Source organism: Argopecten irradians, chromosome 13 (assembly GCF_041381155.1).
Source record: "Argopecten irradians isolate NY chromosome 13, Ai_NY, whole genome shotgun sequence".
Lineage (NCBI taxonomy): Eukaryota > Metazoa > Mollusca > Bivalvia > Pectinida > Pectinidae > Argopecten > Argopecten irradians.
In genome coordinates, this window is record NC_091146.1 from 12,051,450 (window position 1) to 12,078,575 (window position 27,126).

Consider the following 27,126-nt stretch of genomic DNA (forward strand, 5'->3'; position numbering starts at 1 on the left):
ATCCGGGGGAAGAAGGTCCTGGTGGTTGAATAGGTTTTGCTCTTTTTTCTTCCTTTTCTTACTGCTACACACCACTTTGGCTTCAGACTCCGGATAGACGGGAGGTAATATGGGCCCTGTATTATCAATCGGCTGGTCATGCCGAGCCCTTGGTATCCCGATTTCCAAGAAGGCGGTGGCTTAGGGTCAATCGTGAGTCTAATTTGAATAGTCAAGTTTATCTTGATCAGTTTTGTGGTTGTACTGTCGCAGGTGTGGTATTTAATATTACTCTTGCGAGAGTGCCACTGCGAGCTTGATTTTGATAATTTTAGTTCGGAGTATTCTCCCGAGTATACTATCTTGTGTATCCCTGGCACTTTGACACTGGATATCCGTGTCATTAATAGTGTCCCCATGTTGGACTCCGTGGTGGGTGGGGGCACAGATAGTGAACAATACCAAACTCTACAGATGGCTTCCAATAACAAACAAAAAGAACAAACAAACCCTGATAACAATACCAATCTGGACACATCTTTTCCCCAGTTTCTTCTGATAACATCTGAAGAATCTGGGAAAAAAGTTGCATCGCTATCACCTATTGTGATAAAAAATGTCATCCAAGGTTGCATAGGAACAGCAAAATCCGTCAAGTCCCTGAGATCGGGAGACCTCCTTGTAGAAGTCTTCCGAAAGACACAATCGGAAAACTTGTTGAAGTTAAAAGACTTCTTCGGTGTTGTTGTACATGTTAAGGCACACCAATCCCTTAATTTCTGCAAGGGGGTAATCAGATGCCCTGCCTTGCAGAATGATACCGATGCTGATATCTTGCAGTTCTTCAAATCAGAGAATATCCCGGTCTCGGAGGTGAGACGGATACTGATAAAGCGACAAACTGTCAAAACAAACACTTTCGTACTTACGTTCGCAGTTCCCAACCTCCCATCATCAGTTATGGTAGGGTACTTGCGCTGCAACATCACTCCATATATACCAAATCCTCTACGATGTCGTAACTGCCAGAGATATGGTCATCATGAGGATCGATGCAGGCGCAAGGAGGTTTGTGAGCACTGTGGACGTGAGGGTCATAACGACCCTGACGATTGTGACATAGTAGGCAAACGTTGTGCTAATTGCAAGGGCAGTCATGCAGCTTCGTCTCGCGATTGTCCTTCCTGGAAGAAAGAGAGGGAGATTGTTCGGGTGAAATATACCCGAAACATTTCCTTTCCTGAAGCCAGGAGGATAGTCGAGAGTACTGACCCCACAGCATTGTCCTATGCATCTGTAACAAAACCAAAGCAACACAGCACCATGAGTGTTAGCGATGCAACAGTACAGGCATACTTTGACAAACCAGCATTCTGTTCAGAGGCACCACCATTGTTCGATGAAAAGAATGACAAGATTCTTTTCGGATCACCATCCAGGTTCAAATCAGGTAGGGTTGCTAATGGTAGCACATCGGCGCCAGTCGAACCTGCCCTGCCTGATAACAAACCAACAGGCAAAGCACCTCAAACACGAACAAAACAAGCTATTCGAAACGTTGCCCGTCATAGACGTACATTATCATCACCGTCTATTGACTTAAAAAAGCTTGCTGGTAACTCCAAGCGACCAGCCACAACACCACCACAGGAGCAACGGCGGACCAAAGCCACCAAGGTAAAGCTGCCGAGGCTCCCAGCAATAAATAATAAACCCGGTAAGGGATCAGATGACCCTGTTCATAGTCGGAACATCTATGATGTTCTCTCGGACGACAGCGAGTTTGGCGACAGCACATCTACTATCGCCAAACAACCTACTGTAAGTAGTCCTGTCAGTCCGACAAACTATCCTCAGGGAACAACATGACCAATACAATCATACAATGGAACATACGCGGATTTAAAGCGAACATAGAAGAACTGAAACATCTTGTACAAGCAAAGAACCCATCCATATTCTGCCTCCAAGAAATAATGCTGAAAGACACCATCAATCTCAGACAATTTACATTATACACCAACACTCCAACCACAGGCGGCCGGGCATCAGGTGGTGTGGCGGTGGCGGTGCATAAAAACGTCCCCCACAGACACATCCAGCTAAATACCACCCTACAAGCTGTTGCCGTAATTGCAACTCTTCACAGAAAAATAACAATCTGTTCTATATATTTACCTCCAAATACTTCATTTAGTTGTGATGAACTAAGCAATCTCGTATCGCAACTACCAGTGCCTTATATTATTATGGGTGACTTTAACGGTCATAATAGCCTCTGGGGCTCCCCAGGTACTGATGATAGAGGTAGACGTATCGAAGAGTTTATTGATAAAAACAGCTTATGTCTTTATAACACCAATGCCCCAACATATTTACACCCTGCCTCTGGCTCGCTTACACACATTGATCTATCGTTATGCCACCCATCAATTCTTCTGGATTATGACTGGAGGGTCAACGATGACCTTTGTGGAAGCGATCACTTTCCAATTATATTAAAAAACATAGGTTCACCAAAACTTGAGGAGCCGGTTCCTCGTTGGAATTTACATAAGGCGGATTGGGCTCAGTTTAAAACCTTATGCGCCGAGGAGCTCATCGCGGATAATTTTCAGAACCTCGATGACCCCATTAAAATTTTCACAGAAGCGCTCGCTTCTATCGCTACAAAAACCATACCAAAATCCGTGCCAAAACCTACAAAGTTCCATCTTTCAAATGATTCATTTATCAATAGATCTGGTAGGAATACAGCTCTGAGGCGGTACTTGGCTTCACCAACCGTCTCAAACTATAACAACTTTAAAATATGGAGAGCTAAAGCTCGAAGGTCTATTAAGTCCGACAAGAAAAGTACTTGGAAAGAGTATGTTTCAAAAATTAACTCAAATACATCTTCGAAGAAGGTTTGGGAAATGATTGGCAAAATTAGTGGGAAAAGAAAAACAACACCTTCCTCCCACCTCATTAACAAAAATAAAATCTTTTCTACTAAATCCGAAATAGCCGACGCCTTTGCCAAAAATTTCGCTGAACATTCATCGGTCAAAAATCATTCCAAAAAATTCCAAAAATTTAAAAAAGAGAAGGAAAAGAGACGTCTAAAATTTAAATCCTCCAATACTGAAAGTTACAATAGGCCTTTCGAGATACCAGAATTGCTCGAGTCCCTTGAGAAATCAAGGGACTCGGCAGCTGGACCAGACGAAATTCCATATATGTTTTTAAAACAATTACCAGAATCTTCACTAAAATGTCTTTTAACTATATTTAACCAAGTTTACTCTTCTGGCAAAATTCCCGAGTCTTGGAAGGAATCTACTATTATACCCCTTCCGAAGCCCGGGAAAGATGCTACTGATGCCAATAACTATCGTCCTATTTCATTGACGAGTTGTATTTGTAAAACTCTAGAACGTATGATAAATACTAGATTAGTTTGGTTCCTGGAATCAAACAATATTTTAAGTCCTTTGCAAAGCGGCTTTAGAAACCGCAGGGGAACGGTAGACCACTTAGTTAGACTAGAGACATTTATACGAGAAGCATTTGCCAAGAAAGAACATCTTGTGGCCGTATTCTTTGACCTTGAGAAAGCATACGACACAACTTGGCAATATGGAATCATGAACGATCTTCATGATATCGGTATACGTGGTAATCTGCCAAAGTTTATTTCAAATTTTATATCTGACAGGCATTTCAAAGTTCGAACGGGTTCAACTTATTCAGAAACACAAAAACAGGAGATGGGTGTCCCTCAGGGTGGTATCCTGTCTGTCACACTTTTTGGCTTAAAAATTAACAGCATAACCAAATGTCTTGGTCAATCTACAGAAGGGTCTCTATTTGTGGATGATTTCTTGATCTGTTTACAGATCTAACAAGAGATCCCAGAGGGATCTTGGCGCCCACCAAAGAATGATCTATGTCTGACAATGGAAAGAGGGATCTTTTCTCTGCTTTTCAAACTTTTGCAAACATACTACATATAAAATTTGAGACAGATCGCTTCAGTACTTTCTGAGAAATAGCAGTAACAAACTTCAACTATCAAAATCCAAGATGGCTCCTTGGCGGCCATCTTGTAAATCGATCGGTCCCAAATCGAAATATGCACAACTAGGGCCATAGAGGAACCTATATATGAAATTTGAGACAGATTCATTCAATACTTTCTGAGAAATAGTGATAACAAACTTTAACTATCAAATTCCAAGATGGCAGCCTGGCGGCCATTTTGTTGACCGATCGATCCAAAAACGCATTATGCACAACAAGAGCCCTAGGGAAACCTACATATGAAATATGAGAAAGATCCCTTCAGTACTTTGTGAGAAATAGCGATAACAAACTTTAACTATCAAATTCCAAGATGGCAGCCTGGCGGCCATTTTGTTGACCGATCGATCCAAAAACGCATTATGCACAACAAGAGCCCTAGGGAAACCTACATATGAAATATGAGAAAGATCCCTTCAGTACTTTGTGAGAAATAGCAATATTAATCTTTAACTATCAAAATCCAAGATGGCTGCCTGGTGGCCATTTTGTTGACCGATCGATCCAAAAACGCATTATGCACAACTAGGGCCCTAGGGGAACCTACATATGAAATTTGAGAAAGATCCCTTCAGTACTTTCTGAGAAATAGCGATAACAAACTTTAAGTATTAAAATCCAAGATGGCTGCCTGGCGGCCATCTTGTTAACCGATTGGTCTGACAAAAAATGCAATAAATGCACAACTAGGGCCCAGGGAGAACCTACATATGAAATTTGAGAAAGATCCCTTTAGTACTTTCTGAGAAATAGCGATAACAAACTTTAAGTATCAAAATCCAAGATGGCTGCCTGGCGGCCATCTTGTTAACCGATTGGTCCCAAAATGCAATATGCACAACTAGGGCCCTAGGGGAACCTACATATGAAATTTGAGAAAGATCTCTTCAGTACTTTCTGAGAAATAGCGATAACAAACTTTAAGTATCAAAATCCAAGATGGCTGCCTGGCGGCCATCTTGTTAACCGATTGGTCCCAAAATGCAATATGCACAACTAGGGCCCTAGGGGAACCTACATATGAAATTTGAGAAAGATCCCTTCAGTGCTTTCTGAGAAATAGCGATAACAAGAATTGTTAACGGACGGACGGACGGAAGGACGGACGGAAGGACGGACGGACCACGGACAAAAAGCGATTTGAATAGCCCACCATCTGGTGATGGTGGGCTAAAAACATGCACACTATAGAACGACAACTACAACAATGTTTAGGCAAATTACAAAATTGGGCTGACGAAAATGGCTTTAGATTTTCAAGATCAAAAACTGTCTGCATGCATTTCTGTCAAAAACGAAAACCACACAAGGATCCAGACCTCACACTCAATGGAATTAAAATTCCAGTAGTTGAACAAACTAAATTTCTTGGATTAATATTTGATTCGAAACTGTCCTTTGTTCCACACATAAAACACCTGAAAGATAAGTGCTCGAAGGCGCTGAACATTCTACGTGTTCTGTCCCATTCTGATTGGGGTGCAGACCGTGAAATGCTTCTGCGTATCTACCGGGCACTTATTAGATCAAAACTTGACTACGGCTCGATTGTCTATGGATCGGCTCGCAGCTCCTATCTACAGATGCTTGACCCTATCACGAGTTGGAGGGATCTGCGAAAGGCACTTGGAGCTTTTCGAACAACACCTGTGAAGAGTCTCCATGTGGAAGCTAATGAGCCATCTCTAGACGATCGACGAAAGAAATTATCCTTACAGTATGCTGCCCAACTGAAATCCAATCCCAAAAACCCCGCATTCGATCTTGTATTTAATCCACAACACCAGGACATATTCAGACAAAATCAAAAGCTCATACCAACATTTGGCATCAGAATTTCAAAGCTTTTGCAGGAACTAAATATAAATTTCGACGCCATTGACGAGTACACCATATCGGATGTACCACCATGGCTCATTCAAACACCTGATATCAATTTATCTTTGCATGAGAGGGCAAAGTCCAGTGCATTACCCGAAGAACATAAATCCTCCTTTCGGGAGTGCATCAGTGCTTTCCCTGATCATGTTAAGATCTACACTGACGGCTCAAAAGATGGTGATAAAGTTGCGGCAGCATGCTGTACATCTAATCACTGTTCCTCTATCCGACTTCCAGATGTTGCCTCCATTTTCTCTGCGGAATCTTGTGCTATCGGTCTGGCTCTTGACCACATCGAAAGAACACCGCATTGAAAAGGCAATCATCTGTTCAGACTCTCTTTCGGTTCTTCAGGCTTTGAAATCAAGATGTCCTAGAAATACTCTAATCAAAAATCTTTTAATCCGAACATTTCGATTATCCTCTAAAACTCAAATTACTTATCTCTGGATTCCCAGTCACGTGGGTATAAAAGGGAATGAACAGGCTGATAAAGCAGCTAAGACTGCTCTTCGCCTAGCACAAACAGATTTGAAACTACCATACACCGACATCAAACCTTCAATTCAGTCAGCCATCAAACACCATTGGCAACAAAGGTGGTCTACCGAAACAAACAATAAACTGTTTAAAATTCAACCTACACTTAATCCTAAACTGTCCAGTCTGAGAGACCGCAGAGAGGAAGTTGTTCTCTCTCGGCTCCGAACTGGACACACATATTTTACACATTCCTATCTATTGAGAGGGGAGGATCCTCCCACATGCCATGCATGTGATTCTCCTCTCACAGTGGAGCATATTTTAGTGCACTGTATTGATTTTAAGCACATACGAGATAAGCACTACGATGTCTCCGACATGTATACTTTGTTTCATGCCGTGAGACATAATCGTATTTTTAATTATCTCAAAGAAATCGGTATTTTAGATAAAATATGAACGTTTTTCTCATCATATCATTGTACCAGCTCAACATTTCATCGTTACATCAACATTTTGCATGAATTTTCTCGTGTGTTTTAGCCAAAACTATTTTATCCCATGCAAACCTTTTTTATCAAATAAACGTATACAATCTGTGTTTTAATCCTTACTTGCCTTTTCTTACCCTGATCTTTTATCCTGATATTAATGCCTGAATTGTAGTTTGGCCCTAAATGACCTTAGCTGTCGATGGGCCGTAAAACTCAAACAAACAAACAAACAAACAAACAAACTAAAATCAGAGAAAGGCTCCCCGTTTGCTGAGCGCTAAGCAGGAGCAGAAACTACCACTTTTATAGACTTTGGTGTGTCTCGGCCAGGGGACAGAACCCAGAGCCTTCCTCACAGGGGCGAACGCTCAACTCAAGGCCAAAAGTGAGGCGGTGCCAAGGGAGGCATTAGGAAAGATGAAGTCGGTTAGGAAGAAGAGAAAAGATAAGATCCTAAATTTAGTCGCCTTTTACGATCATGCAATAGGGGCAGCAGGTACAATTCTAACGCCCTACCTGCAGGGCCATACCAAGTCAAGTTTGTTCAACAAATGACATTCACATATTTCAGAAACTGATATATTCAACTAAGGAGTTCCTTGTTTTGTTTATAGTAATTGTTAACTAATACTTTACACTATGACTTTGTTGTTTTGTGCCATGAGTCAGATGACCGTTAAGGCCCATGGGCCTCTTGTTTTTTCAAACCAACATGTCTAACTGATTAATGTTAGACTAAAATGATGTCCTTTGTGATTTTAGATACCATTTCATGTCATTTATGGAGAATTGGATGATTTTTAATTATTTTAAGTGTCATTTGTAGAGAATATGAGAAAATCACTTTAGAAGTGAAGAGGAGAACCAAAATACCATGGCTATGATGAAATAGACCCTATTCCCAAAAAATACTAAGGATATTACAAAATGATTTTGGCTTTAACAAAACACATGTAACAGCAATATTTATAACAAATTGAAAATCTCATATAATTGTCAATGTCTCGCTGTAGATTTGGTATGTCACATATAAGAGATAATTTTACGTGAATGTCTGGTTTCTTCATTTGCTGTTCTTATTATTGAATGAGCTTAAGCTTGTGATGTACATGTGCAAGAATACATGATACAATTGTATTATTATAAGTTGTGCGATGCATTCAAATTGTACATGTATCCATATGTATGTCAAGTAATAAAATGAGTCTTAACTATACAGTCATTGTCACATTTCATTTTTTTAATAACTTTAAACTCTGAAAGAGTGGTAAAACTAGTGTAACTTGTCAAAACTGGCCCTTATCTACGGTAATCAGTAATCTTGTATTTTGGTATATTATATATAATAGTGTGTGGTATAAATAGATAATCTGAAACCTAACTATAACATATTCAAGCTGAATATGGTGAACCCAGGGTGTCGGTTTAGACAGGTTATACTAGAAGTTCTACCTTTTCAATAGGAAATGATAGCTATATATCGGTATAGTCATTGTATAAGTGCATTGTCAACAAAATGCCAGAGTCCGCTAATATTCACAACCAACATGTATCAGATAATCTCTTATAGGATTATTTTAAAGATATTAAAACATTATTTTGTCAAATGCTTTAATGTTTGAATATGACTTAATTTAATAGTCATTTTTTATTATCATATTTAATCATATAGCGGACAAACATGTATTTTTTTTGTCTGACACTGATACAATAACAAGGGCCCAATGGGCCCGAATCGCTCACCTGCAACCTGGTCATACTTAACAAAAAGAGTAAATAAGAATTTATATCATCCCTAAGCACATTAGAGGTCTCTTTGCCTCTTGGTTATGAAAAAGAAGTGTTTTAAAGATTTTAGCCTATTTGACCCTTGTGACCTTGAATGAAAGTCAAGGTCATTCATTTGAACAAACTTTGTAGCGCTTCATCCCAACATGTCCCATGCATAATATCAGGTCTCTAGCCCTCTAGGTTATTAAAAAGAAGTTGTTTAAAAATTTTAGCCTATTTGACCCTTGTGACCTTGAATGAAAGTCAAGGTCATTCATTTGAACAAACTTTGTAGCGCTTCATCCCAACATGTCCCATGCATAATATCAGGTCTCTAGCCCTCTAGGTTATTAAAAAGAAGTTGTTTAAAGATTTCAGCCTATTCGACCCCTGTGACCTTGAATGAAAGTCAAGGTCATTCATTTGAACAAACTGGGTAGCCCTTCATCCCAGCATGCCACAGGCCCAATATCAGGTCCCTAGGCTGTTTGGTTATTAAGAAGTCATTTAAAGATTTTAGCCTTTTTAACCCCTGTGACCTTGAATGAAGGTCAATGTCATTCATTTAAACAAACTTGGTAGCACTTCATTCCAGCATGCCACAGGCCTAATATCAGGTCCCTAGGCTCTTTTGTTGTTAAGAAGTCGTTTAAAGATTTTAGCCTTTTTGACCCCTGTGACCTTGATTGAAGGTCAAGTTCATTCATTTGAACAAACTTGGTAGCCCTCTATCCCAGTATGTCATAGGCCTAATATCAGGTTCCTAGGCCTCTTGGTTATTAAAAAGAAGTCATTTAAAGATTTTAACCTATTTGACCCCTGTGACCTTGAATGAAGGTCAAGGTCATTCATTTGGACAAGCGTGGTAGTCCTTCATCCCAGCATGTTACATGCCAAGTATCAGGTCTCTAGGCCTCTTGGTTATGAAACAGAAGTCTTAACGAGATATTTCAGCCTATTTGACCCCCATGACCTTGAATGAAGGTCAAGGTCAGTCATTTGAACAAACTTGGTAGCGCTTCATCCCAGCATGTCACAGGTCTAATTTCAGGTCTCTAGGCCTCTTGGTTATTTAGAAGAAGTTTGTTAAAGATTTTCACCTATTTGACCCCTGTGACCTTGAATGAAGGTCAAGGTCATTCATTTGAACAAACTTGGTAGCTCTTCATCCCAGCATGGCAGGTGAGCTAAAAAGGAACAGATAAAGAGGAAACACATTGAGTTTTGTTCAATGAATATTTTAATTGAGCATCAAAGTCATTTATTCAGTGCAAGTTCAGGCAATAAATTAATACTTGATAAATATTCCAACATCAATGCAGAACAAACAAGAACATGAAGAGTAGTTCAAGAAAGTTCATAATTGTTCAATGTAATAGCTTAGGAACAGGTGAAGTGTTTGTGAAAAGTTTCATTGAGGTGTAATAAATTTTCACACGACGCACACAACCATTTTCCTTTAGGTTTTCTCCGTATGTTCACACACTTTTAGTGGAACCACTGTTAGGGGCACTCATCACTGTCGCACTTGATCATTCTGCCATATTCAGGCTCTGAACACAAACACCAGGTGGTTTCGTTGTCTTGAGGAGTAGTAGGTACTGAATCGCCTGTAACAGCATCTCAAGTTCACGTGTCAACAGTTCATGCTTTACGTTGTTCTTTATGATCAATTCACATCTGATCACTTTGTCACAGAACTCAATGTCAACTGGCACATGCACAATCACCATACAGGGAGAAAGCTTACACTTGGTGTATACCACAAAGTCACAATATCTGTACCCACAAACAGCCATCTGAAATTGTACCTGGGTATAATATCGGTGTGATTTCTTCAGGTGCAAGTCAGCATCCAAACAAAAGTCTTTGTCCGTTGCAGCTGCATGCTGTACTGTGCTGTTTCGGTGTTTGTAGGGACATTTTATTTCTAGTGTTCCGTTCCCACAGCACTGACAATTTCATCAGGACTGGCTCCTAGAAAGGGATACTTTGGGTTTACCTTAAATCTTGCCTCTTCATATTGGAACTGAATATGCTGGTTTGCACAATTCCTGGTATAAGCGAGTCTGTATTCATCCTCATGCTCTATACCCCATCTAAGTGTCTTTTTAGAAAGATCATATGATGTGTATCCCATGACTCTCTTGGTGAGATTGTCGGAGATGTGTCTTTTCTGGTTATTACATCATGGGCCTTTGAGGCAGTAATCCTACCCATCATGTGCATGTGATTCTTCTCTCACAGTGGAGCATGTTTTATTGCATTGTATTGAGTTTAAACACTTACGAGATAAGTACTATGATGTCTCCAACATGTGCACTTTGTTTCATGCCGTGAGACATAATCGCATTTTCAGTTATCTCGAAGTTTTCTTATCCTGATCTTTTCGATAGACCTTGTTTATATCCTGGTACTAATGACTACCCTTTAGTTTGGCCCTAAATGACCTTGGTTGTCGATGGGCCATAAAACTCAAACAAACAATCATGTGTTGGTACCAAAGTGGGCTGACTGTCTGGTTTCGTGTAGCCTTCTCAAGGTTATGGGACTGAAGCGCTGTCACAGAGTACTCATCTAATGCCTTCCTCCCATCGTCGCTATTCAACTCACTCAGTGATGTTAATAACACTGGATATTTCTCCTTGGTAATGTTGTGGTGCTCCACGCAAGTGTCCTTGTCATTTACACCAGGAATAGTTACACATGTGAAGAAGGCAGCATTGGGAACTAGTGCGAACAGATCCTTCAGGTCATTCATAGATGGCAATCGAGCAGCTCCATTAGCTTGGACAGACTGTATTTCCCTGGTTCGCTTACCCTTGATGTTATCAAATATTTCTGTGATTGTGGCTGGTGTAATCTAAAAGGATAAAAATGATAGATTCTTATTTATGCATAAAGACCACTAATGATAAATATTTTACAACATAGTTGCAAATTTTATGATCGACGCCTTTTAAAATATCTTTTTATTCTTTAAATGTCAGCTGACGAGAATACATAGACATCAATATTTAAAACATCTTCCTCATTACAACCAAAGTTTACAACCAAAGTTAACTCCTCACTCAGGTATCACTCAGACCAGCTCAACCAGCCAGGCTTGTCAATGGAACACCACATTTCGAAAGGAGGTAAGTGTTTACTGTTATGGCCCTGCAGGTAGGGCATTAGAATTGTACCTGCTGCCCCTATTGCATGATCGTAAAAGGCGACTAAATTTAGGATCTTATCTTTTCTCTTCTTCCTAACTAAATTTATCTTTCCTAATGCCTTCCTTTGTCACCGCCTCACTTTTGGTTGAGCGTTCGCCCCTGTGAGAAAGGCCTTGGGTTGTGTCCCCTGGCCGAGACACGCCAAAGTCTATAAAAGTGGTAGTTTCTGCTCCTGCTTAGCGCTCAGCATACAGGGAGTGGGACGACTGGTTCGCCCGTTGTCAGTATAATGTGACCGGGTGGGATGTGTTGCTTGGTGTCCTCGGCGGCATGCTTCAGTGATATAGCATTATGAAAGGGGCAACAGTTCCACTATACAAGACAACACGAACATACCGCAGTCTCCCAGTACACTCACCTCGCACAACATACATGCAACACACCGCATACATGGGAGGCCGTCCTTACATGACCATAGCTGTTAATAGGACGTTAATTAATCAAACATTATTTCATTACGTATGTCACTCGGATTTCTTTTAAATTCACAAGAACGCTAGCCGTTAAAATCAAGAAAACTTCATGTAATGTATCGGACTTTAGCAAGTCTTCGTAAGCCTAACAGTTACTGGTTGGCGAGATATACGTGCAGAACATTTATCGTGAGTTTTGCTTTGCCGACTTTTGACTTATAGTAAAACATGGCAATACGCTTGTCAAGTAAAGAGTACATTATTTGGTTACTTATAACAGTCAAATTTCTTTTGAATTCATAAGAACGCTATCATCAAGAAAACTTCCTGCAATTCATCGGACTTTAGCAAGTCTTCATAAGGCTACCGTACATTACACGGCAATATAAGTTCATTTGTCACTCTAAGTTGCTCGTACATAAATAGATCTATATTATCATTATATTTTGTTTATGTTTATGTTGATAGATTTGGTACTTTTTCCCTTTCATTATACCGCAGTTGTCGATAAACAAAAGACAGAAATCCAGTGACAGATCAATGGAGGAGGCACGTACTCAAAACTATTAACTTTCACTGCGGAATAATATCTTCGATATAGTTCGTCAATACAACCAACACAAAAAAACATTATAAGCGTTATAAGAACTTTCTTTTGCAGTTACCTTCCTAACATTTGATTACAATAATCGATCATTAGCATGAATTACGTAAAATTTAAATAAACATACTCAATCTAAAATCCACCGGAAGTCTGTCGCGGAGGAAGACAGCGAAGAAGGCGTTGTTCGTGATTTTCGGGAGACCAGTGTTCTTGGAGTAATACAAATATAGAGACCCAACTGAACACTTAAAACACTCCATCCATGGTGTATTCGTATGTACAAATTCTATGTCTGTGGTTTTGAATATTGGGGTTTTATTTTTTCATACCATCAAGTATTACGTGAAATGAACAAAACAACTTTTAATTTTCATCGCGGAGTGGTTTCATTGTTTTGATGTGCACAGGCTCTCCGAGCGTACCTAAGAATGCTGTTTCACAGCATCAATAAAAAGAGTTACATAGGATAAATATTGAATACTGAACTATAAACTACGCGAAATCGACAGTAAGACAGAAGAATGTTCGGTATAAATATCCAATATTTAACATCTGATCAACTCGAATGTCCAATAATAATTCTAAAATACTCATTCTGACAGGTACTCATTCACATGTTACTTCGAGGAAGAAAATGTCTTGAGCTTTAGGTTTTGTATACCAATATGCTTAAATTTACTCATTCATGTACTTTTTAATGGCTCCATAAAGCTTTATTTTGAACTCATTCACATTTTTCGTGGATCAAGTTTGACCTGAATTTTTACCAATTTCTTTGTAGCAACGGTCAGATACATATTCTTGAATGAAAAATTTGGATCTTGCTAAATATCGCATTCGGTAAAAATATTTCAATATATATTTTCAATATCGTGTATCATGACATCACTATTAGTGATAGTCGCAACTGGTTTCAAACAATTTATGACATTTAAATGTCCGGTTCCTCTTTGACTGAGATATTGAATACCAATATAACACTGTCCCTGGCTCCATTCATAGACAGTCATTGATGGTGATTCGTCCTCATCAAATTACTCGGGAAGTGTAGCACATGTTCAAGTTTTTAAGTCCTGTTTTTGTTCTTAAGTTATTGGGGGATCTATAACTCGCCGACGCTTCGAAATTTTTTCACCTTCTGCAGTATCAACACTTAATGTACTTGAACTGAGTTGAGCGTTCGTCCCTGTGAGGAAAGCTCTGGCCGAGACACACCAAAGTCTATAAAAGTGGTAGTTACAGGAAGTGGGACGACTGGTTCGCCCGTTGGCAGTTTATTGTGACCGGGTGGGGTGTGTTGTTTGATGTCTTCGGCGGCATGTTTCAGTGATATAGCACTATAAAAAGGGCAACAGTTCCACTCTACAAGACACACCATGAATATACCGCAGTCTCCCAAAACACGCACCTCGCACAACATACACGCAACACCACATACATGGGAGGCTGTCCTTACATATATATTTTATATATAGTAATTTGGCCGTCCATACATGACCATAGCTATTAATAGGACATTAATTAATCAAACATTAACAAAAAAAGCAATACTGATTTACACTGCAGATCATGATATGCAAAAACATTGCACTATGTAAGCAATGGTAGTAAATACTCACTCGCTGGATGTCACGCTTGACGAATGCCGACCTTGGCATTTTTGTGATCGTGGTTGTAAAATTCTCTTTCAGTCAATTTCCTCAATATGATTGGCTAAGAACTTGCTCGCAGATACTAGCGCTCCTAACGGCAGTGTATTCAACAACTTTGATTTTACCGAATTGATAAATTAATCAAAGTGCCAAGGCCACTCATAGATGCTGTGAATGAAGGACTCAAACAAAGGAATAAAGGAAATGGTTTTTCATTTAAATATTCAATTTAGTATACTAAGTGTGCAGTGTTGAATTTTGGAGTTAAAAAAAGTATATTTACGGTATACAGTATTTATTTCATGATATTTAAAATTGATTCATGAAACAATAAGTTGAATAACTCATTTTCCTGAAAGAAATTCTATATTTGAATTATTTCTGAAATAACTATTTCAACACCAATAACCGGTCAGAATCTGAGTTTCATTTTTTAAAATTCTTTATTAATTACTATAGTTATCAATTTCATCAATGTCTCTTAAAAGACAAAAAAAATCATAAGTTAACATAGCCGTATCTTCATATCCACTTAACATTTAAGAATATTTTCGGAAAAATATAATTTTAGAAATATTACGATTTCCGCATCTGTTTTGATTTCCTTTTTTAGAAAACTAACATGGATTGCTTGCAGTCTGACGACTTTTGACTCATAAATCATGGCCAGATACTTTTGCCAAATAAAAGGTACATTATTTCGTTACATATAAAACTCAGATTTATTTTAAATTCACAAGAACGCTAGGCGGTAACATAAAAAAAAAAAAAAAAAACTTCATGTAATGCATCGGACTTTAGCAAGTCTTCGTAAGTTTAGTTGCTGTACTGGTTGGCGACATATTATCGTGAAGAACATATAATCGTGATTTTTGCTTTGCCGAAATTTGAATAATAATAAATCATGGCCAGATATTTTTGCCAAATGAAAGGTACATTATTTGGTTACTTATAACACTCAAATTTCTTTTGAATTTATAAGAGCGATAACGTCAAGAGCATCGGACTATAGCAAGTCTTCGTAATGCTACTGTACATTAGACACGCCAATATAAGTTCATTTGTCACTCTTAGTACCTCGTATATCTATAGATCTATATTATCATTATATTTTGTAAGTTTATGTTGATACATTTTGTACCTTTTCTCTTTCAATATAACGATGTGTCCATTGTAGTTTTTCTCCTTTTTGATAAAAAAAAGTTCGTCATTTCGGCAAAGTTCTTTGTAACTTGCTTTCCGCAGCAACTGCACTGGCCTCGGTCCTATGTCGGGGTGATTTCTTGACGCTTTTGCAAGATTATACTTATGCGCTGTAAAACTGTAGTGTTGCCAGCCGACCAACACAATGTAGGACTCTTCCTTTGGCCCTGTAAATAGGATCATATCCTTAAAGATGCTCCACAGCTGACAGATGATATTTTTTTTTCACTATCAAAAACAGGAGCAGACGATTTAGTATTTTTCTTCAGTTACAAATGTTACTTACTTTACACCATTACCACCATTGAAAAGTTTGAGCTTCTAATTTTAAAAATTATGAAAAATAATTAAATGCATCCCGAAAAAAATCCATGGCACTATATCTTATATAGAATCAAGTAATGTTTGCACATGCACCAAAGGCGAAATAAATTATTTTATATTATTTTTTTTTAATTTGACTATTATATACAGGATTAAACACCATTTATTGCTAAACTGATGAACATCATTTATGCTTTGTCGGCGGTGGAGCATCTTTAATATCTATTTGATTATCACAAAAAATTTTCAATGAAAGTTTTTCATGTAATAAATCATTTTCGTTTGGCCGATAATCAAGACATCCGGAGTTATTTCGATGCCATGTATTGAATTATCTGTTTCTGTTCTATACAAGACTCTTTTTTTCTCTGCTTCCCCCCACCCTTTATGGTATAATTAATTTGTCAATTTATAAAATGAGGCTCACAAAACTTACTACCTGCAAACTCTGTTGATATTACAGAAAAAAGAGACATTAAAATGATAAAAAACTTCGATTTTCAACATTCAAGAAGGCCTCCTGTTGGCCATGTTGTTTTCCATACTTCATTCACAAGGGACCAAAGGAAACATTTTTTTCACCTTTGATAGTGTTTAAGTAGCCCCGAGTGTTCACGTCAATCTTAGCATGATATCATCACTATCATAATGTCTCTAGGTTATTGAGAAGTCGTTAAAAGGATGACAGGGCAATAGAAATTAAAGCAGAAGCTTGCTTTTTTAGAAAGTAAGTTTAATTATTACAGAAAAACCTATTTAACCATTGATTTTGAAGAAATTCAATTTTGAACTTAACTCCAGTTGGATTAGCAGATTTATGATTTCCTGATTTCTTTTGGATTTTTATCCCCCGCCCAACGAAGTTGGCGGGGGATATACAAATGGGTTCCGTCCGTCCGTCCGTCTGTCCGTCCGTACGAATGGTTTCCAGAGCATAACTCTAAAACCAGTAGAGATATTTCCACGAAACTTCATACACACATTGGTCTTATGGTCTAGTAGTGCCTTTTGCTATTTTTAGGTTTTCATTTTTTGCATTTTTTCCGTAACCATGGAAACATTGCTGAAAATATCATATTTTTGTACCAGGTTCGTTCAGGAGCATAAACCAGAAGAGATGTTTCAACGAAACTTCATAGACACATTGGTCTTATGGTCTAGTAGTGCCTTTTGCTATTTTAAGGTTTTCACTTTTTGTATTTTTTTTTCTGTAACCATGGAAACATTGCTGAAAATGGCAGATTTTTGTGTAAGAATCGTTTCCGGAGCACAACTCTAAAACCAGCAGAGATATTTCCATGAAACTTCATAGACACATTGTTCTTATGGTCTAGTAGTGCCTTTTGCGATTTTTAGGTTTTCAGTTTTTGCATTTTTCCGTAACCATGGAAACATTGCCGAAAATATCATATTTTTGTACCAGGTTCGTTTCCGCAGCATAACTGGAAAACCAGTAGAGATATATGCACAGAACTCCATAGGCACATTAGTCTAATGGTCTAGTAGTGCCTTTTGCTATTTTAAGGTTTTCACTTTTTGTACTTTTTTCTGTAATCATGGAAACATTGCTGAAATGGCAGATTTTTGTGTAAGAATCGTTTCCGGAGCACAACAAACAAACCTCGGTCCTTCGGACTAGGTAGGCTAATAACCCTTGATACCGACGATGAACATGTATATTTAGTTGTCAATCCTTGATGACAACATTGTTATTTAATATCAGATATAGCTTTATCTATAATGGTTATCAGCCAGCTTCCACATGGACACTCTTCACAGGTGTTGTTCGAAAAGCTCCAAGTGCGAGACGCAGTCCCTGATTCTGTATAGGGTCAAGCATCTGTAGATAAGTGCTGCAAGCCGATCCATAGACAATAGAGCCGAGTCAAGTTTTGATCTAATAAGTGCCCAATGGATACGTAGAAGCATTTCACGGTCTGCACCCCAATCAGAATTCTTATCCTTCAGATGTTTGATACATGGAACAAAGGGCAGTTTCGAATCAAATATAAGTCCAAGTGTTATGACAGAATAACAGAAATGAGAAAACAACAGCTAAATTCAAAACACAATTTAATTATATATACAATATCATACAGAGATGGTTTACAATATCTAAAGTAATTGGTGGTGGTACAAGAATAATACGATAATTTAAAGTGTTAAATATCTGTATGCGAATGTCCTGGTATAATTCTTGATCCTTCCAGGTTTCAAATTAACAATAATCACAAATCCAGGAGGAAAATAAATGTCCACAGATGATTTGTAAAGTTCCAGGCAATATGAATAAATCCACACAAAGTGTTGTAATAATCCACAGATAGTCACAATAGCTCTCCCAATAGAATCTAATATGGCACTGTACAATTCTTTATATGTCTCATTACAGTTCTGATTAGCCTTGAACAGCTCGAGTATATATAACTAAACCCTAGTTCAAGATTATTGGAGAACCTTCTACTTCTAGGGCCAGGTGAGCTAAAAACAGTAAACAAATAAACCCACTGAACTTTCTGGAAATAGATCATTCTAGATCTCTACTTATAATCAACATGTTTACAAACATATTTGTTTATACATGATAATATTCTAGAAAGTTATATAACCTAGATTAATGATATGACCTTTATAGGAGTTATCTCCCTTGTCTCATAACTACATGTATTTAGTGTCATACATAACAACCAAGAAATTCAGTTTGTACAACTAATTTTAATTCCATTGAGTGTGAGGTCAGGATCATTGTGTGGTTTTCGTTTTTGACAGAAGTGCATCTAAAGCCATTTTCGTCAACCAAATTTTGCAATTTGCCTAAACATTGTTGTAGTTGTCGTTCTATAGTGTGCCTGTTTTTTTATCTGTAACAGATCAAAAAATCATTCATAAATAGAGACCCTTCCGTAGATTGACCAAGACATTTAGTTATGCTGTTAATTTTTATTCCAAAAAGTGTGACGGACAGGATACCACCCTGAGGGACACCCATCTCCTGGCACACTACAACGACAATTACAACAATGTTTAGGCAAATTACAAAATTGGGCTGACGAAAATGGCTTCAAGATTCTCAAGATCAAAAACTGTCTGTATGCACTTCTGTAAATTTAGGATCTATCTTTCTCCATGAATTCCTTCTAGGGTCTCCCTTGACACCACCTCACTTTTGGTTGAATCTATAAAAGTGGTAGGTCCTGCTTAGCGCTCAGCGTACAGGTAGTGAGACGACTGGTTTGCGCGATGTCAGTATAAAGTGACCGGGTAGGGTGTATTGCTTGGTGTCTTCGGCGGCAGGCCTCAGTGACATAGCACTATGAAAAGGGCAACAGTTCCACTATACAAGAAGACACAACATGAATACACCGCAGTCTCCCAAAACATACACCTCGCACAACATACACGCAACACACCGCATACATGGGAGGCCGTACTTACATGACCATGGCTGTTAATAGGACGTTAATTAATCAAACAAACAAACAAATGGCTGAGAGGGAAAGGCTATGACGTCAAGTGTCCTGGTGGTCACCCTGACTGTACAGCCAACATCGACCGACATGACGGCCTATCCGAGTATGCCAACGGAAAGGACATCGGAGATCAGCTTACCAGTCAGGGTGTGCTGATAAGATAAGCTAAGACGGATGGGGATGGAACGGAAGCCAAAGACCTGGAGGAAGCCATGAAAGCCCTGCACCCAATGTGGAAAGTGGTGACACTAGCTGACCAAACACACGTCGACATAGCACAGTTCCGGAAATGTTCAGCGAGTGCATGTTTCCAGGCTGTACCAGACAGATGAGAGCACATATGCAGAAGATATTTTCACAAGACTTGAAAGCCAGAAGTGGTTTGGTTTGCAAGTCATTGATGAAAACACACATGGGAGACAGACACTATCACAAGCCTGTTACCCGCCGTGCTAGATGCCACTGTTTCGTGCTATGTTAGTGACTGTGCTAAATGCAAACAAAACCAGATACGTCACCTTCAGATGACACCAGAAGACCAGAGTTTACTATTAGAGCTCCTCAAAATGAGACTCGGCACAGAAGCTGTCACATCAACGAGGCTAAGCACATTTGAAGGCTGTCAGAGAAGTATAAATGTGGCTCTACCAAAGCACCAGAACTTCGGGAGAAATGCTGAGGGAAGATTAGATAATACATTATTGATACTTAACATCGCAGGTAAAGCCATACAGCAGAAAGTTCTCTGTGCCGAAAGGTCAAGCACAAGAACAATCGACTCAGCACAGAGGAAATCTATCAACGGGAATACCAATACAAACCAACGGTCCGAATTTGTTTGTTTGATTAATTAACTTCCTATTAGCAGCTATGGTAATGCAATGACGCCCGGCCTCCCCTGTATGCTGTGTGTAATTTGTGCGATGTGCGTGTTTTGGGAGATTCGGTATATCCATATAGTGTCTTCTTGTATAGTGGAACTGTTGCCCTTTTATAGTATTATAGTAGTATTGTATAGTGTTGCCCTTGTTATAGTGCTATTTCACTGACCCATCCAGTCACATTATACTGACAACAGACGAACCAGTAGTCCCATTCCCGGTATGCTGAGCGCTAAGCAGGAGCAGATTATAACTACCACTTTTATAGACTTTGGCGTGTCTTGGCCAGGGGACAGAACCCAGAGCCTTCCTAACAGGGGCGAACGCTCAACTCAAGGCCAGAAGTGAGGCGTGCCAAGAGAACCATAAGGAAAGATAAGTCAGTTATGAAGAAGAGAACAGATAAGATCATAAATTTGGCATGCTGCATGTTCTCATAAAATGCAACATTTCTGAAGGGACTTCATTCGTATGAAACCGAAAGTATGTAATTGTGGTCTCAATCCATTGCGGCTGCACAGAGTTTGTTTACTTTTGCTTGGTTAACAAGGACATAGTCATTCAGATCCCCCGCCAATGGAGATATCAAAGCTGAAGTAAGTTTGATTGTGGAGACTTATGTGTATGAAAAAACCCAGGAAAAAGGGAGTTGAGCTAAAGAAAGATGGTGTATAATTCAAGTAGAGCGGGGCTGCAATTGTTGAATCAGGTATACAGCCTTGACATTTATATTAGACTATATACACAAAGATGGGTGGAGTTTTTCAAAGTAACATTTACCATTTACCATATTTTAAGCAATGTTTCCGTGGTAACGGTAAAAGTGCAAAAAATGAAAACCTAAAAATAGCAAAAGGTTATAACTAGACCATAAAAAGAATGTGTCTATGAAGTTTCGTGGAAATATCTCTGTTGGTTTTAGAGTTATGCTCCGGAAATGAATCTGCTACAAAAATATGATATTTTCAGCAATGTTTCTATGGTTACAGAAAAAAGCACGAAAAGTGAAAACCTAAAAATAGCAAAAGGCACTACTAGACCATAAGAACAATGTGTCTATGAAGTTTCATGGAAATATCTCTGCTGGTTTTAGAGTTGTGCTCCGGAAACGATTCTTGCACAAAAATCTGTCATTTTCAGCAATGTTTCCATGGTTACAGAAAAAAGTACAAAAAGTGAAAACCTTAAAATAGCAAAAGGCACTACTAGACCATAAGACCAATGTGTCTATGAAGTTTCATGGAAATATCTCTTCTGGTTTTAGAGTTATGCTCCGGAAACCATTCGTACAGACGGACGGACAGACGGACGGACCCCATTTGTATATCCCCCGCCAACTTTGTTGGGCGGGGGATAATTAACGTCCTATTAACAGCCATGGTCATGTTAGGACGGCCTCCCATTTTGCGGTGTGTTGCGTGTATGTTGTGGAGGTGCCCGTTTTAGGAGACTGCGGTTATATATCCGTGTTGAGTGGAACTGTTGCCCTTTTTATAGTGCTATATCACTGAAGCATGTCTTGTTTGTTTGTTTGAGTTTTTGGAGAGAAAAGATAAGATCCTAAATTTATTCGCCTTTTATGATCATGCAATAGGGGCAGCAGGGTACAATTTTAATATCCTACCTGCAGGGCCAAGTGTCATTTTATTTGTCACTTTAAGGGTGATTTGAGTGAAAAATAAAAGTAATCATGTAATACGAGTGTTTTAATGATAGATAATACGTCAAATTAAAGTAATATCTTTAGTGTTAATATTATGGTCAGAAATTATTTTATTGTAGGCTGCTGACATTAGTTTTGTCAAGCTGAAAGATGTTGACTCCAGGGAAAGTATCTTAGAATTTTTTTTCAATTTGTTTGTTTTGTTTGTTTGATTAATTAAAGTCCTATTAACAGATATGGTCATGTAAGGACGGCCTCCCATGTATGCGGTGGTGTGTTGCGTGTATGTTGTGCGAGGTGTGCGTGTTTCGGGAGACTGCGGTAACCAACCCTGATTCTCAACAGACATATCCAGTCGACAGAGTGGCAGACAGGACTGGTTTCGAACTACACAACTGAGACCTCTCACAGACCCTTTTCGGTTTCCGCTGATGGTGACTGTCTTTTTTTAACGCTGTTTCATTAGTACTTACTGGAACCGAAATTCTGTCAACGGAGTTAAGATGCAGAACTTATCATGCGATGATCGCACACAAGAACACATTATACGCCACAAAACAGCAAGCCTGACATTTACAGTTTCTCGCCTTGTAGCCGCACTATACTAGGAAGTGAATGATCTGTGATAGACATGACAAATGACGCTATGACACTTCTGACAATCACAGCTTCTCGCCTCGTCAGGCGCATTATACATTGTATATATATTGTTATAAAAAATATACACAAGTGACTGTGTTACAATACCGTCATTGCCAGGTAAGTTAGAACTAGGTATTGCATGGGTTTTGAAGTTGTAACCAATAAATGACCTTGAATTTTAGCCCTGAATAAGTGTTTTAGTGAAGATCTGTATGAAGTTTGATCAGCCGAAGAGAACTCTCATCTTAATCCAATTCATATTTCCAAATTCGTTCGAGCAAATGATAACGAGATCGAATGTGCCCTAACGTCATCTGACTTGCGGTGTTGTTAAGTATATATATACCCCGGTATGTATATTTAAACTCTGGGCTCCCAGTACACTCACCTCGCACAACATACACGCAACACACCGCATACATGGGAGGCAGTCCTTACATGACCATAGCTGTTAATAGGACGTTAATAAATCAAACAAATAAACTAATGACCCCTGTGACCTTGAACGTATGAAGACTCTTATCATTTTGGTTATTGTTGAGTCATTTAAAGATTTTGAACATATTTGACCCCTGTGAACTTGAATATGGGTCAAGGTCATTCCTAGTATCTGACTTTTTATGGCCATCCCCTGGACATCTTATATATGAAATATGAAGATCCCAGACTTACAGAACTTCAGGAGAAAAGGTTTCAAGTTTTATTAATAAAAACAGGACCTTTAAACATTTGACCCTCACCGAATACCGGAAGTTGCCATTTAATGTAATTACATGTAGAAAGAAAAAAATATGCTTAAGATTATCTGCAAAAAATATTATTGGATGAAATCTGTGAAAAGAAACTGTTAGTGAGTTATAAGTATTTTTAAATTTTAAGATATGACGTCATAGCGGCCATTTTGTTTTTTTTGAAGAAGATGAAAATCATATCAAACGTTAGAGAACATTACAGGGGTCTTTTCTATAGCAATTACCGACTATATTAGTCATTCAGTTCGACAATATATAATGTTAAACATTTTGGCGGGAATTTATTAAAGATCAAAGGATTGTTTTTCAAATGGCATACAGCATTAACCGGAAGTGTTACCGCAAAAATAAAAGACACCAAATTCATCAGAATGACAATCTGCATCGGTATGTCTGTCCAGCACTATCATAGAGTATGTAAACGATCTTCAAATCCACGTTTTTTGAGGAAGAAAATCGTTTGTGATACCAATCATTACAGAAATCGGTTATAAGAAGGCGATACATTTTACATGGCTTTTAGTGATATGCACACTCATGGATCGGGAGGTGTTGAAAATTGCTTCACAAAATGATTTTGTTAATTGATTGCAATGTAAGATGGACTTTATGCATATTGAGAACATGATTTTTAGTGAAATTGCTTTTCGTCCGTGGTCCGTTCCGTCCGTTAACAATTCTTGTTACCAATATTTCTCAGAAAGTACTGGAGGGATCTTTCTCAAATTTTACATGTAGGTTCCCCTAGGGGTCTAGTTGTGCATATTGCATTTTGGGACAAATCTATCAACAATATAGCCGACAGGATGCCATCTTGGATTTTAACAATTGAAGATTGTTACCACCAAGTCTCAAAAGGTACTGAAGGGATCAGTCTCAAATTGCACTTGCAGGTTCCCCTAGAGGTCTAGTTGTGCATCTTGTATTTTGGGACCTATCGATGAACAAGATGGTCGATAGGCCAAATTTTATATGTAAGTTCCCCTAGGATATTATTTGTGCATATTGCATTTTCGGACTGATCAGTCAAAAAGATGGCCGACAGGTAGCCATCTTGGGTTTTGATAATTGAAGTTTGTTACTCAGAAAGTACTCAAAGGATCTTGTACAGCTGTAGGAAAAGTTTGAAAAGGAGAGAAAAGATCCCTTTGTTGTTTGTCGGACATAGATCATTCTTTGGTTGGCGCCAAAATCCCTCTGGGATCTCTTGTTAAGTGAAGAAACTGACACAACACAGCTGACATACCGTACCGTACGTCTGTTTATATTTGAATTCTGATTGAATAACTTGCAGACAAATTTAACCCAACGATGTTGTTTAAAATAAATCAAACAAAGAGATATTTATCTAAAACTGTTTTAATTGTGTTTTTCCCCTTTGGCCAAATATACGTTACACTTTATTTTCTACCAAAGAATACACATGGGGAAAATATGCAAATACAGTGTACCTCTTAGGGGATATAAAAACCTCCATTTGAAAAATGACCGGGAACACTGTAACAATAAAGGTTAAACAGCAAATCAACAACGCCAAAGAAGTTCATGGAAAAAACTAACGACCTAGAAGACATCGAATACTTTGATACCAAAACCAATACCCAAGAACAACCTTGCATGGTCTCTAAAACGTCCATGTTTTGTTGCTAAAATTGCCAGACAAAACTTTATGCCCCTTTTGAATGCACCTCACAAACCTCAAACATTAAAATGTGCGAATTGTTGCTTCAGACAAAAACTGACAAACTCGAAAGAAACAACCATCAAACTGAAATTTGAGAATTACTCAGCCACATACACATTGCAGCCGGCAGTTGCAATGCATTTCACACAAACAGAATAAGCCATGGGCTAGGAGGGTCCCACATACACCCAGGATAGTTTGAAGTAGGTTATGTGGTGGCGGTAAATTTGCTGTCATCCAAAAGAACATCATAGATGTTCCGACCAAGGATAGGGTAATCTGATCCTTTGCTCTTTAGTTCTTTTGTTCTTTAGTGCAGGGAGCCTCATTAGCTTTACCCTGGTGGTTTTGGTTTTTATGTTCGTTCGAGTTTTACGGCCCATCGCCAACTAAGGTGATTGAGGTGCAAACTACAAGGCAGGCATTAGTATTAGGATATAAATAAGGACTGTATCTAAAAGGATAAATAAAAGGCAAGTAAGAACTAAATGTTGATTAAATAAAAGTTTCTGCTCCTGCTTAGTGCTCAGCATACAGGGAATGGGACTGGTTTGCCCGTTGTCAGTATAATGTGGACTGGATGGAGTGTGTTGCTTGGTGTTCTTCGGTGGCATGATTTAAGTGCACAAGGCTCAATGTGTATGCTTACTTGGACGAAATGGCGTTAACAATTGACGTAGAAATGTATAGAACATGTATTTGATCTGGAGTACACGTGGTAAAAGGTCATCCGAACGTGACCCCATATGTGATATTGTCAGATCCTATATTAAACGGAGTGGTTATAAGGATCTGTATTTCAATCAGATTGCTGGCATGAGTACTTTTTAGAGTTTCACTGAAGTTGTATGCTGCACTCGGTAACGTGCAAAAAGTAAGCAAAGGATTTTAGGACTCCATCGCAATGATTGCTAAGATTTTGCTGCTCAGACATTCGTTTATGAGACTATTTCTTTATTTATCCAACATTCTGATGACATTTGGGTAACGGAGACCTTTAATTTAACCCCCTGGACGTTCGAGTGTTATGTAAAGGTTATGGTGGTGCCCGTCTACACAGAATAAAGAGTACACTGTGTCTGTGGGTAGTAGAGACATTGAAACCTGACATTTTAATGGTTCAGACAGCTTCCAACGATTTACGTGATGCACGTCAGACAGTTGATAAGATTTTTCGTAATTATGTGGAGTTAGTTATGGACCTTCGTTATAAGTACTCGGTTAGGCAAGTGGCACAAAACAGCACTTAATAAATTCTCCCCCAAGAACAATAACATACCGCAATAACCATACTTTTTAGGTCATCTGACCCGAAGGGTCAGGATGACCTATTGTCATCATGCACCGTCCGTCGCCGTGCGTAAACTTTTTATTCAAACGAATTCTTCTCAATAACCGGAAGGCCCAGGGTACTCATATTTGGCCTGTAGGTTGCTGGGATGGAGGGCTACCAAGTTTGTTCAAATGAATGACCTTGGCCTTCATTCAAGGTCACAGGGGTCAAAAAGGCTAAAATCTTTAAACAACTTCTTCTCAAGAACCAGAAAGCCCAGGGTACTGATATTTGTCCTGTAGGATGCTGGGATGAAGGGCTACCAAGTTTGTTCAAATAAATGACCTTGACCTTCATTCAAGGTCACAGGGGTCAAATAGGCTAAAATCCTTTAAACAACTTCTTGTGAATAACTAAGAGGCCTAGAGACCTGATATTAGGCCTGTGGCATGCTGGGATGAAGGGCTACCAAGTTTGTTCAAATAAATGACCTTGATCTTCATTCAAGGTCACGAGGGTCAAAAAGGCTAAAATCTTTAAACAACTTCTTCTCAAAAACCAGAAGGCCCAGGGTACTGATATTGGGCCTGTGACATGCTTGGATGAAGGGCTACCAAGTTTGTTCAAATGAATGACCTTAACCTTCATTCAAGGTCACGGGGGTCAAATAGGCTA

The 27,126-nt window shown here is 38.7% G+C and overlaps 1 pseudogene; it reads right to left on the reverse strand.

The window, feature by feature from the left end:
* Positions 1–10,052: 10,052 nt before the first annotated feature.
* On the reverse strand, positions 10,053–14,565 carry LOC138305605 (uncharacterized; annotated as a pseudogene).
* Positions 14,566–27,126: the final 12,561 nt, after the last annotated feature.